The sequence below is a fragment of the Lepidochelys kempii genome, chromosome 21, assembly GCF_965140285.1.
Source record: "Lepidochelys kempii isolate rLepKem1 chromosome 21, rLepKem1.hap1, whole genome shotgun sequence".
Lineage (NCBI taxonomy): Eukaryota > Metazoa > Chordata > Testudines > Cheloniidae > Lepidochelys > Lepidochelys kempii.
The window spans coordinates 1,856,033-1,869,249 of record NC_136400.1 but is presented as its reverse complement, the minus strand read 5'-3'; the positions used below and the strand labels follow the sequence as shown (position 1 = coordinate 1,869,249).

Here is a 13,217-nt window from a genome sequence, read left to right as displayed (position 1 = left end):
GAATGAATCGCCTCAGGCAACCTTTTCTCCCTGCACGCCACCTTCCCCTGTAGCAAATGTGGTATAAGAGCTAGACTGAATTCCTTTTTGGCATGCAGGGCTGCAGACTCTGGAAGCAAGCCAGAATCTAGTCCCCTCATGTAGCTAGCACCAGGTCCTTCGGACTGCTATAGTCACCCCTTTTGTTTTATTTAGAGGTATAAAAGCAGAATATCCAGGATGTGTATTTCTACCACGCAGTAAATTACTGTATACTGAAAAGCCCAGCTTGGCAGAATTCCACAGCCAAAAACAGAAGCTCTCATTTAGAGACCACAGCAAAATGCAATGAAATATTTCTGCAGCAAGCCCTTCGCAAAATCTCCTTACAATGCCCCTTTATGAAGGTCACAGCAGTAGCCTTTGCACAGCTAGGACCAGGAGGGAGTGCTCAGGGTGGGTGTTTGTTGTTGTTAGTTTTCTGTATAAGATTATAATCCTGCAAGCATGCATCTCATCTTCCACATCTGCTGAATTGTTAGAAGCCATCACTGTGGAGCAGGGGTGGGCAAACTTTTTGCCTGAGGGCCACATTGGGGTTCTGAAACCGTATGGAGGGCTGGGTAGGCTGTGCCTCCCCAAACAGCCTGGCCCCCCGACCCCTATTTGCTCCTTCCCGCTTCCTGCCCCTTGACTTCCCCCCTCAGAACTCCTGACCCATCCAACCCCCCACTCTTTGTCCCCTGACTGCCCCCTCCCGGGACCCTCTACACCCCTACCTCCTGACAGGCCCCCCCAGGACTCCCACGTCTATCCACCCCACCCCATTCCTTGTCCCCTGACAGCACCCCCACCCCCAGAACCTCCGCCCCCTGTCTTCTGACTTCCCCCCGGTACCCACTGCCCCTTAACCAACCTCCCCACTCGCTGCCCTCTTACCTTGCCGCTCAGCAGCAGGACTGGCAGCCGTGCCACCTGGCGGAGCCAGCCATGCTGCCGCACTGTCCGGCAGGACTCACAGCCCCGCCGCCCAGAGCGCTGGCAGCGCAGCGAGCTGAGGCTCCCCAGGAGGGGGGACAGAAGGGGAGGGGCCAGGGGCTAGCCTCCAAGGCCAGGAGCTCAAGGGCCAGGCAGGACAGTCCCGCGGGCTGTAGTTTGCCCGCCTCTGCTGTGGAGGATGTTACCTTGAGCAATTATCAGAATTCATCCATGAAGGCTGAAAAGAGAGACTTCCACCCTTCTGACTTGCAAACGAGACAAAGCCTCAAGTGGGCAGGACCCAAAACTTTGTTCCCAGAGTTCATCACAAGCTCTAGTGTAGACAAGACAAGGATTTTTACTACCATGCCACCCTACCCTGCTCTGAGCTGTCTGACTAGCCCGTGACCCGTCACTGACAATAGGTATGCAGTTGAACAGGTTCTGAGCACCAATCTGCTTCAAATTCAGACAAACCACATTCAACGCTATTTCAGAAACAGAGGCCAAGACTGCTTGGAGCAAGGTTTAAGTAACACAGTAGCACGTTGCTAGAAGCTGCTAGGCCTTTTTCTCCACTAAAGCTCTCATCAATGGGAATTTCCCTCCCCAGAATTCCCTGGTGGAGATTCACATGAATTTTACATGCTTTACAGCGTTTGGACACAAGTGTTTTACTTTTTACCTATTGTTTTGTAATACAGTAGCAACAGAAGGTCCCAGCCAACAGGAAGGCCCCAGTATGCTGGGTGCTGTCTAAACACACAGCAAGAAACAGTCCCTGCCCCACAGTGGTTATAATCTAAACCCACAAGCTAGCTCAAGACGGGGAAGGGATAGACAGGTGAAGTGACTGGCCCAAGGTGTCAGAAGGTGCTGGCAGTCAGGAATTATTCCTGTTGCTGTTTTAGAAAGTCTCCCCTTGTAGCACTAACTGCAAAGCAGAACCCAATTCTCAGTGTCTACACTTCAGAGGAAACAAGAAAAAACCCACAGCCCCTGGAACAAGGATTACCTACTATTCCTACTAAAGCCAAACATTGTGTTTTTCCCTGGGCCGTAAGATTTGGCATGCCACTGACCCATTACCGAAGCCATGGTCAGCGTTCTAAAAATAAATTCCCGAGTAAGATGCTCTTATCAGGCTTTATTTATGTTTATCTGTCTTCCCACTGATTACATCCTCATGCATTTGGGAAATATTTTGCTTCTTCCTGCTGCTGCAGAAGCCAATCCAGCTGCCTCCAGTTTAACTTAATCTGTCCAATAGCCACATGGCATCTGGAGCTTCAGAGACAGGTGTTTTCAGTAGATCTGGGCATTAGCAGAGGCGTAGCCATCTCAGCAAGCCTTGCTCTGCTTTCCATTCAGAGTGTACTAAGCAGCAAAGTGTAGCATTAATTGCTCCTAAGAACAGCACCAGGAGCTGGACAGGAAGAGCCAGTCTTTTGGAAGAGAGGCACATGGAAAATGCAACTGGTTTAATCTTCTGCTTCTTTCCTGCTGCTCACTGCCATCTGCATGCTCCACGGGCAGCATTTTAAAAGCACTCTCATTCTTCCAAAGGAGCCAGCAGGCATCTCTAACATGTCCAAATTAGAAACTTAGGCACTTCTGAAAACCTTACCCTTTATTTTCAATCACAATTTAGTTTCTCTCGTAGAATGACAAATTGAGCCAAGTGCACACAGCCTCCGCCAGATCCAGCCCAGGCTCCCTTCCCACCACACACACTCTGCTGCCCTCCCCCGGCGAGAGGGCAGGAGAGGTTGAATCTGTCCCATCTGATAGTTTCCCTCCCTGTATCATAAACAACTAGTCTCTACCATGCCAGCTCCCCCAAGCCCTCCCTTTCCCCCACAAAAAAAACTGCACCCATAGCACATCCCCCATATTGAATAAAATGAACCAGTTACAACCACCCTCATCTTGTAGCCTAGAGAGACTACAAGTATCAGAATGCTCTATCCCACCTTAATTTACAGACCACATGCTAGAACCCAATCAGATGCATTCCTCTGTTATAAAGAGCTCGCAAAGCAACCCAAACTCATTCCCAGGGCTAGCGAATCTCCTATGAGGATGGAAACAGAGGCCTACTAAACACTAAAGAACCAAAGCCAAGTCTAACGGCTGTGAAATATGATGAGTTACTATCTGGACTCTGCTCAGGGAAGTCTGATTGTGTAATGGTTGCTATTAGCAGTTACAAAACAGTGACATCTGAGATCAGGCAAGAAATAAGTGAGCTACAGGAAGTGGTACTCTGTGGTAACTTGTTAAATACTAAAAAGAACAGGAGGACTTGTGGCACCTTAGAGACTAACCAATTTATTAGAGCATGAGCTTTCCTGAGCTACAGCTCACTTCATCGGATGCAAACCGTGGAAAATACTTGTTAAACACTGAATCTTCTAATCAATGTACCCATTATACAACACCACCCCAATTCTAGCGGAATGCAAAGCACTTGACCCCACACCACCTCTGCATCACTAGATCAGTTTACATCGCTTCCTATCATCCAGGCAGTACACGTCACAGAGCAAGGGGTAGTGTTACACAGTGTAAATTCAGGTGGGAATTCTGCCCCCAGCCATAAGCTTAGTCTGGAAGAACCCTATGACAGCATATTTCCTTACTGGTTTGCAACAAGAGTGCATGCTCCTGAGCAACTCACAGGCCTTTCCTCCAGTTGGAAGTGGTTTTTATTGCTTCAAAGTCAACAGTCCTTGCCTGGGCAGGAAGGAGCTGAATTAGGGCTCACTGCAAGCTAATGAAACAGCAATTCTGCTGGCTTTAAGCGGATTTAGAGAATTAGGTTGGGGGACAAAAGTCCACTCCATACCCCTAGCTGGGGGTTTAACCCAGCTGCACATGGGATATATGACTCACAAGGGCTCTGCACTACACAATGGGCAATTGAGGACCTACTCGGTCACAGTATTTGTGCAAGGGGTGAGATAAGGTCAGCAGCAGGCATCAGGGAACTTAAGGACATCAACCCACAGAAAGAGCTGCAGACAACACTCATTGTTTCATGCTATCAACAGTTTAGTTTGTCCCACAAGTAAATGGTAGTACCATGACACCCCCAACTCACCCCCAGCCAGGCCTACTGTTATATTAAGAATGGCCAGCATCTCTTGAGATGCACTCCAATCCGCAAACCACAGGGTGACAGACTGATAAATGCCCAAAGGCAACACCCAATACTCATAAAACAGACTAGATAGCAGATGTTCTTATCTGTAGTCCAAAAAGGCAGCCTCCAGAAGCTGTGATACTATTATCAGAGCGAAACTATATACATCAGAAGTACTGGAGCTGCCCACTCACCCTCACATCCTTATGCAGGGCCAGCTGTTAGATTGGCACAGATTCCTTTTCTGATCTGTTGCCTACTTTATACCATCCCTTACTAAAATAGCCGATGGGTGTTGGCTATAGCAAAATCTCTCCAATCACAGTTGAGGGCAGGATGTTGTTTAAGCTTGGAATAAAATTCTGAAGGACGTCCTAGGGAAACATGCTAGAACTCATGAGTCAAACGTGGAAGTGGACTCTACCCCAGTCCCTAGTGAGGGGAGAGTGAATTGCTGGGGCTGAGACTCCATGTGGTCAGAGAGTTGGATTGCATGCATTATTGTGTCCCGTCTGTGATGGGACTGTAAGAGGCAAATGGAGCGACTCAGAAACGGAACAGGGGAGTGGATGGTATCACAAAAAAAAAAATGAGGCTTTTTTATATTTGAGCATCTGCTGCCTGTGGAGACACTCCTTGGCTCACAGACCTTGTGATGCGGATTCAGAAGATTCTCATAGACCAGGGAGATGGACTCAGCTCCTCCTAGTAGGGAGAAGGGGGAAAAAAGGGGAGTGGATTAGACTGGATTACCCTTGTGATCTCTATGATTCTATGACATGGCCAAAGAGCACCCTTTGTGTGTCAAGTGTTTGGTGACCCAGCAAATACAACCAACACTATGAACCACAACTGCCAATCCCTCGTTCCAGACAGGTGAGGAGTCAGACAAGGAGTGCTGAGAGCAGGTTTACAGCAGAATTTTAAGAGCACCAGAAGATTCGGAGAGGAAACACTTTCTTGGCCAAAATACTTCCTGTTAACAAGCATTTTCCTGAATTCACCTACAGCCAATTTGCCTTCTAACTAGGTGGGGACTAGAGTGGATTACTCAGATTCCCCAGGCTCAGCAAATAGAAAGTTTAGTGGTTGTAGAGGACATTGCAGGTGAAGTAGCACAGAAAAAAGTGAGGGGCTAATAGCAGAGACTTCACATCAGACCCTGTTAAACTGCACAGAGATAAAAGTTTCTTATTAAGCGATCTTTAAAGTCTGTCCAAGCCAGTAACAGGAATCAAATCACACAACAAAAAGGTATTAAATATCTTCAGGATTTAAAACACATACACACACCCACCCACCCACCCACCCACCCCCACTAAAAAAAAAAAAAATCACTACTAGGGGAAATAGAGGCCCCAGTCCACACTGCAGAGCTTGCTAAAGTAACTATATGAGGCCCTCAATTTAATTACTGTATTTAACAAGCATAGAGCCAGATCTCTGCAAGGCAGAAATAATCAAAAGCAGATTGTTTTGCTCCTGGCCTCATAGTATGCCTAATGCAGTTTCTTCACTTTCACACTGCACTAGGGCTGGTCAGACATCCACATTTCTATGGCTGGTCCATAGCTGTTCTTGCCGAGCTGGGCACCCAGGAAAAGGCATTTCAAAAATACACAGGCTATTTTAAGGGGATGGAGGTGGCTTCCAGACTCTGTGACCCCAGGAAGTGGAATTCACAATAGTGACCAGTGTGCTCACTGTAACAGAATGGGCATTATGGGGCAGCTACTAGAAAATTGTTAGTATCAATGCTCACCATTTCGAGCTCAGTGGGTGGCTCCGTGCCATGGAGGGAGATGGTCTTACTGCGTTTCTTACGTCAACGGGAGACAAATTTTAGTGCGGACGTGTGCACAAATAGGTTGACCCCAGCTGACTTACCGTTCACCCAACATAGTAGCACAGATGAGGCTTTAGACTATCAGGGAGTGTTTTAAAGTCATTTATGTGACAATGTTTGATCAGAAGTGGCTCCAAGTGTTAAATATAACCCTGCACACAACATCTTTGAATTTTACATAGTTGTACTCTGCCAGCTTCTAAATGATCTCTCATAAATGAGTCATACTAACAATGGTGGGAAGAGACCCACATTTCCTTGTAAAACTACTTCATATAAGCTGGTTTCATGAGGGGAGGAGGAGAAAAAAGTCATAAAAGCTGCAAGTGCAACAATAAAACCAGTGCCACAATGTTTAATTAGATTTAACTTGCAGTGGAATCTCTCCTTAGCTTACGTGCAGCTTTTGAGAAGTTTGATGCTCTTAGTCCAGTACCTAAGGGACCAGGACAGGTTGAGATCATGTCCAGGGCAGCATAGGGGAGCATATAATGCAGTTGCCCAATGCAATTGGTCTGTAGATTTAATTTTTAAGTCAGTATCTAGTTATGTAGTTATGTAGATTTCAAGCATGAGACAACACCCTCCACCCACCCCCATCCTTGCAAATAACAGAGCAAAATAGAGTTCTCCTCTTTTATGCTGTCAGAGATCTAAATTACAGACACTCCATCACAAGTACCATGCGTTCAGAACCAAAACTGGCACATCTTCCATTCATCTTCCCACTTCATACTATGCCCAGACAGTAGGGTAGCCTCACATACCATGTCTTCCAACAACAAGGTACAAAAGCACCCAAGAATACAGACAACCTGCATTGAACTGCCTTATTCATTGGTTTATAAAAGGTGTAATTTAGCATGAGCAGGGGACTCTTACACTTATATAAGACATGTTCAGGTACATAGAGGCAGCAATGAAAGTAAAATTCTTGTTTTACATTCAGATTTCAGACATCTTTTCATAAAAAAAACAGCTATTTTCATCATGATTTTCTATGAAGTAGCTTGATCAGTGTTCAGGGTTATCAGCTAGAACTGGCATCAGGAGATGGTCACACCAAATCTGAGAAGGCATGGAAGAATGGTAGAAACATCTGAACAGCAACTGGACCTCAATGGAACAGCTCCACACTTGAATGGGGTCATCCAACAGATTTGCTGCCTCCAGGAAAGGACAAGCTGCATAAACACCATCTCTACACTCATTTAATACAGCAATGAGAACTAGCAGTTCCTTGGGCTTCCGTCTGTCTGTCCGTATCCACCTGCTATCTCTTGTCTTGTACTGAGATTGTAAACTCTCTAGGACAGGGACAGCCCTTGTTGTGTTTGTACAGTGCCTAGGACAATGGGGTCCTGGTCCATGACTGCAACATGTAAGCACTACTGCAATACAAATAAAAATACAGCAGTGGCAAGTGGGTCATAGGAGACAAAGATGAAATGCGAAATGGGACAGCTACAGTGAACTTGTACAGTTTACATAGAGTTACACCTCTGAAACTTGGCTCCTAGATTATTATTCCAAATTTATGAACTGTTTGCCATCTACAGCACATTAAGGCCAGAACAGAATCACTGTGCAGGAGGTGAGACCAGAGGAGCATAACACAAGCCACAGAATTCCACCCAATAATCCTTATATCAAGTCCAATAATGTCTGTCAGAGACACAGCAAATCTTGTTTTAAAGACTGCAAGTGATGGAGAAACCAGCAAATCCATTGGTAAGCTGCTCCGCTGGTTAATTACTCTGATTGTTAAAAATGTAGACCTTATATGGCTTAGGAGTTCTTTGAGTTATTGTAGGTCTACTGGAAATAAGCCAGCCAATTCATACACTAGTCAACAAGAAAACAGATAGGACTCCACTCTTTGTATTCTCCTCCCATACAAGCTTCTATTACCTTTTAGCAATTTCAGTATCAAGGCTATAAAATGGCGCAAGGACATTAAAAGAAAAAACCCAAGTGCAATTAGGTCAGAATGGTGAAGCTCAATATTTTTATATGACAATTCAGTTGACTCTGGCTTGATCTTTACAATTCAGTCTTGCCCATTTAGCTAACACTTGCAATTTGTCAGTCATAAAAAACAGATCACTCTGAAGCACTAATACTTTATGTTACCAAGTTAAAAGTGTACAAAAAGAAAGCGGACTAATTCTTACCGTGTAACCAACAGAAGTCGGAAGTTTTAAAACTTGCGTTAAGTCACTTTTAAGCTGGGGCAGTCAATTATTTTCTGTCAAGATCCAAATTTTTTGGTCAAAGTATAGTCAAGGTCTAGACTCCAGAGAAAAAACAAACAAACAACAGTGATAATAATAAGTAAATAAAATGATTTCAGGGTCCATTCAAAAGCATCTGGCGGTCCAGATTTGGCCTGCAGTCTGCCTATTGACTAGCCCTGCTTTAAGCCATTTTCTTTTACTGTATGTAGAAATTAGGCTAGCTACTTAGAAAATGAAGGCCTACATTTTCTTAAGATAAAAGATTTCTTACCAGGTTTCAGAGCAGCAGCCGTTTCTTACCAAACAGCCTAAGCAATAGCACATGCACATCAGACATCCTGCGGTGTTAAAAACAAACACTAAACGCTGAGATCTGCTTAGGGAGTACTGATCTGGTTCAAACTGTTTATTTGGGCTACAATGGTCTGATTTCAGAACTACTGAGCACCTGCCATTCAGCAAAATCCTGAAGCTCTGCAGCTATTTAAAAAAAATGAATAAATCAGGCCATACATTTTAGCACCAGGAGCACATGAGAGTGCAAAGAACCAGTTAAATGCTATGTCTGTACAGTAATAAAGTTCTACTCTACTCCACAGGTCATTTCAGTACATAATGAGATACAGAGTGCAATCACCAGTGATTTTTTTTGTGGGAGTAACAGCAAGTGGACTAAAAGGGCTCCATTCCGTCCATATACAAGATATTAAGATGCAACTCACCTAAAAGGCCTCACACTTGAAACCTAAACTTACCAGGCTTGTCAGTGGGAGTTTTATTTGGAGGGGTTGAACAGGGGTGAAAGTAAGTCAACCGACTTACGGTTCTGGTACACTGGGTCCAGCTTTGGCCCCTGGAAGAGCCAGAGCCAGCCCCCTCCCTCCTTCCCCACTGGGGTAGCAGCAGCAGCCGCCCAGGGTTCCAGGGGCTATTTAAAGGGCCCAGGGCTCCCCTGCTTCTACTGCCACGGTCCTTTAATTAGCTGCCAGAGTCCTGGGGAAGTGGGAGCCCCAGGCCCTTTAAATAACTGCTGGAGGCCTGCAGCCTCTACCCCAGGGCTCCAGCAGCAGGGCTCTGGAGGCCCTTTAAATTGCCCCAGGGAAGCCAGGCTGCCTCAGTACAATGCACCAGCTCTTGCCAGTACGCCGTACCGGGGCATACCGGCTTACTTTCACCTCTGAGGTTGAGCTCTCAGACCAGAGACAAGCATAAGCAGAAGAGATGCTCTGTGATATGTTATGTTAGTCAGTAAAAAGCCTGTATAAATTATAAATCTCAACCCCAGAAAAGGTAAACCAGCAATATTTTCCTTCTTTTGGTACAGGGAATCAAAGAGGCTATTGGCAGTTATTTTGGGTACAGATGACCTAGAAGGACAAGAATGAACAACCCCTGAAGAGTACAAATGAAGTTTGCATATATTGTGCAGACCCACTCCTAACTAGAATTAGGTCCCTGTACTCCCCTTACAGATGGGGACACAGCATTAGCCACTAAGCAAAGTAGGTCACATTTTACTAGCTTATGACTGTAGTGCTGTTCCCTGGATTGCATCACAGTCATGAGAGACAGTGTCAAGCATTGCTCCCAACAACTCATAGATTGACAAGAACATGAACAGCTGAAGTGCCCTTCCAGAGCAAGGTCTTGCGCCATCTAGACAAACAGGAACTGCCTTATATTACAGTATTATATTAATAGAGCAGATACAAGCACATGGTTAAATGCAAAGAATCAAGAAGCAGGATGCACTCTGCATTTCAGGGTGTTCCTGATAAAAATAGCAAAAGTTTAAGAGCATCTTTAACTTCCTCTAAATTAATTCTTAGAAATGTTTCATTCACGCTCTTCATTTGGAAGAGCCCTCTAGTAGGTAAATTCACAAGTCCCCAGTGACATAGCTAGCTGCAGGAAGCAGTCCCCTCACTTATCCACCCATCCTTATTGCTACAGTGAAAGCCTTGAGGTGCAGGAATGGTGCAGTGTTTCATCAGCAGGAGTGAAAGGGGAAGTACAGAGAGAAGCAAGCAACAACCCCACAATGATATGTGCCAATATCCACCACTAAAAATCATTAACTTAACCAGCCTCATTGTGCTAGGACCACAAGCTTAATCAGTAGTAGAGTGAGGCAAGTTTCAGCATTGAAATCCTTTACACCATAGACTCCAAGGCTGTAACAGGAACTACCATTCAGGGTGACCCACACACAACATTCTGCTCACAGGAAGCAGCCAGCCAGGTATCCCCCTTTGTTGTTGTTGCAAATCTTTGTATAATAATAAGGGCTTCTCCCTTCCAGTCCCCAAAACAAACTTTCAGCTGCCAAATCATAATTCTGAGTTTGACTGGCACAGAAAGGAAAGACATGATGGAAAAGGGCTTCTGCTCTTTCCTAGCAAGTGTCAATTATAAGGCCATATCTATGCTATAGGTTTCAGAAGCTATAGTGGCATAGTTACTGAGCCATCACCGTGCTGCTGCAACTTCATAGCATAGATGCAGACTAGAGCAACAGAAGGAGAAACTCCACCTCCCCAAACAATGGTAGCTAGGTTGGTGGAAGCATATTTCTGTTGATGTAGGTGCGTCCACACCAGTGGTTAGGTCTGCATAGCTACAGAGTCAGGGGTGTGAATTTTGCACACCCTGGAGCATCGTACCTATATCAACCTAAATTTAGTCCTAAGTTAGAGTAGCAGAAAAAAATTAAGATAGCAAAGTTTGTATTTTTAAAAGTTTCAAAGATTTTCTTAGTAAGAAAGAAGGGAAGAAATCAGGGACAAGAAAAATACAACACTCTAAATGCTTCAGGATGTAAGTGCGCAGACCCTCCAAAATATCCAGCAGATTTAAAAATGAATTTAGGAGAGAAACAGGATTAGCAAGTCGGGTACAGTAGACAAATGAAGAGCCGAAACATCCATTGCTCTATCATAGGGAGAGATGATTCCACACTGTATCGTTTTTTCCTGTATCTCTTCCCCTTTAAAAAAATAATATCATTACTAGATGGAATTACGAGTTCAGGCCTCCGGGAGCAAGCTAGCACCTAAAGAACAAGGGTCCCATTTTTTAAGTGACAAGTCATTTGACTTCTGTAACAGTTTTCAGAGGATTTGAAAGGATTTTATGAAAATTAAGCCTTAGTGCCTCTGTGATATAGGCAAGTAGTTTCCCTAAATGGGGGGAAATGAGGCAGAGGTTAAGCAACTTGCCTGCAGCCCACAGCAAGTCAGTAGCCGATCCAGGAGTAGAACCCAGAACTGCTAGACCACACTTACTACTGAAGAAAGCAACAAAGAATATAGGATTTCAGCAGAATAGTGTCTAAGCAGGGAACATTTTCAAAGTTTGTCAGGAAATGTCAGTAATTCAAAAGCTCAGACTGTTACAGAACTGAAGATGCACTAGACAAATCCTTTCCAAAAGTATATGGAGAAACTTTATTTGACCTAACCCAGAGCACATCCCTTGCAGCGATCAAAAACCTACTCTAAAAAGAGCCATATTGGTGATTTTGAAGCTAGCACTGCTTTGCAGCCTGGAATCACAAGTTCTTTCCTAGGGGAACACCAGCAACGTACCCAAAAAGTGAGGTTTGCCTCCTGGAAACTTTGTAATGTATCAAGTGCTGAAACTGTACTTTATGCTTTTCATCCCAGTGAGCACATCTATGCCAAAGTTAAGGAGAGTCATCCACAGCCAATTAAACCAACTACATTAAAACAAACATTTTGATGATAGTACAGTGCACCAGATTAATAGCCCTGAAACAGAAATCCTCTGTTTCTGCCCATATGTAGCAAAGGTACAGCATGGGAAGCATCAGCAAAGCCTTCCCACACACAATCCCCACTTGGGGACTGATTCTCCCATTCCTCCCAAACAAAGCCAGTCCCCCCAGCGTGGGGCTGTAATGGAATACCTTTAGAGGCAAAAAGTCCCCTATTAATACACTTCCCAGAACTCCCAAACCCCATTCCAACACATGCCTTAGCAGCTAAAGGCCCCACGTCCTTCCCCACAAGCCCTGTTAGCCACTTAGTGCCCCCTGACCTGGGACTAGAGAAAACTGAGGCCCTAGAGAGGAAAGGCCATGTGCCACAGAGAGCAAACATCCCCGATAGGGGCCCTCATCCATCAGCCGGCATGAGCTCAAACACCCCACCAGTGAGCTCTTACCTAGCCAGAAACCTACAGCACCCACTCCAGTGACCCCCCTCCCCCATATCAGGCTTCTATAGCCCTCCCCACCGCCAGTGGTTAGTCTCTAAGGTGCCACAAGTACTCCTTTTCTTTTTGTAAGTCTCCTGTGACCCACCCTCACATCAGGCTCCCCTACCCATATCTCCCATCCTGCCCCCAACCCCAGTACTTGCAACCCCTCCCCCACCCTATCCCCGCCCACCAGTGACCCCCCCATCCCATCCCATCCCATCCTATCCTAACCCCAACCCCAGTCTTTGCAACCCTACTCCCTCCAACGGCCACCAGTGACCCCCCCGCTTCATCCTGCCCCCAACCCCAGTACTTGCAACCCCTCCCCCGCCCATCCCTTCCCCCCACCAGTGACCCCCCCATCCCAACCCCAGTACTTGCAACCCCTCCCCCACCCTATCCCCGCCCACCAGTGACCCCCCCATCCCATCCCATCCCATCCTAACCCCAACCCCAGTCTTTGCAACCCTACTCCCTCCAACGGCCACCAGTGACCCCCCCGCTTCATCCTGCCCCCAACCCCAGTACTTGCAACCCTATCCCCGCCCATCCCTTCCCCCCACCAGTGACCCCAGTACTTGTAACCCCTCCCCGTGACCCCCACTCCAGCCCTTCCAACCCCTCTCACACGCCCCCGCTCCCCGGCCTCAGGCCGGTCCCGACCCCCGAGCCCGCCACGTGGAGGGGCGGCGGCCCTACCTGTGCACACGGTCCCCGCCGGCCGCTCCGCTCCCAGCCGGCTCGCGCCCGCCCCCCGGCTCTTTAAGGTCCCGGCCGGGAGCCCGCGCGCAGGGAGCGCAGCTGGGCGGGG

At 46.4% G+C, this 13,217-nt stretch overlaps 1 protein-coding gene across 6 annotated transcripts in view; it reads right to left on the bottom strand.

Annotated features, from left to right (window-relative positions):
- SLC16A1 (solute carrier family 16 member 1) overlaps positions 1 to 13,211 on the bottom strand; it is a 34,254-nt gene extending 21,043 nt beyond the window's left edge. For 2 of the 6 annotated variants that reach the window (XM_073320512.1, XM_073320509.1), the window contains exons 1-2: positions 13,106 to 13,204; positions 8,123 to 8,237 (exon numbers count right to left, since the gene is read on the bottom strand). The gene's annotated coding sequence lies outside the window, so the exon portion shown is untranslated. Of the gene's footprint in view, positions 1 to 4,751; positions 4,808 to 8,122; positions 8,243 to 11,772; positions 12,369 to 13,105 lie in introns of those variants that run through there. The other 4 variants (XM_073320511.1, XM_073320515.2, XM_073320513.2 and 1 more) reach the window with 4 other exon arrangements.
- Between the last annotated feature and the right edge of the window lie 6 nt (positions 13,212 to 13,217).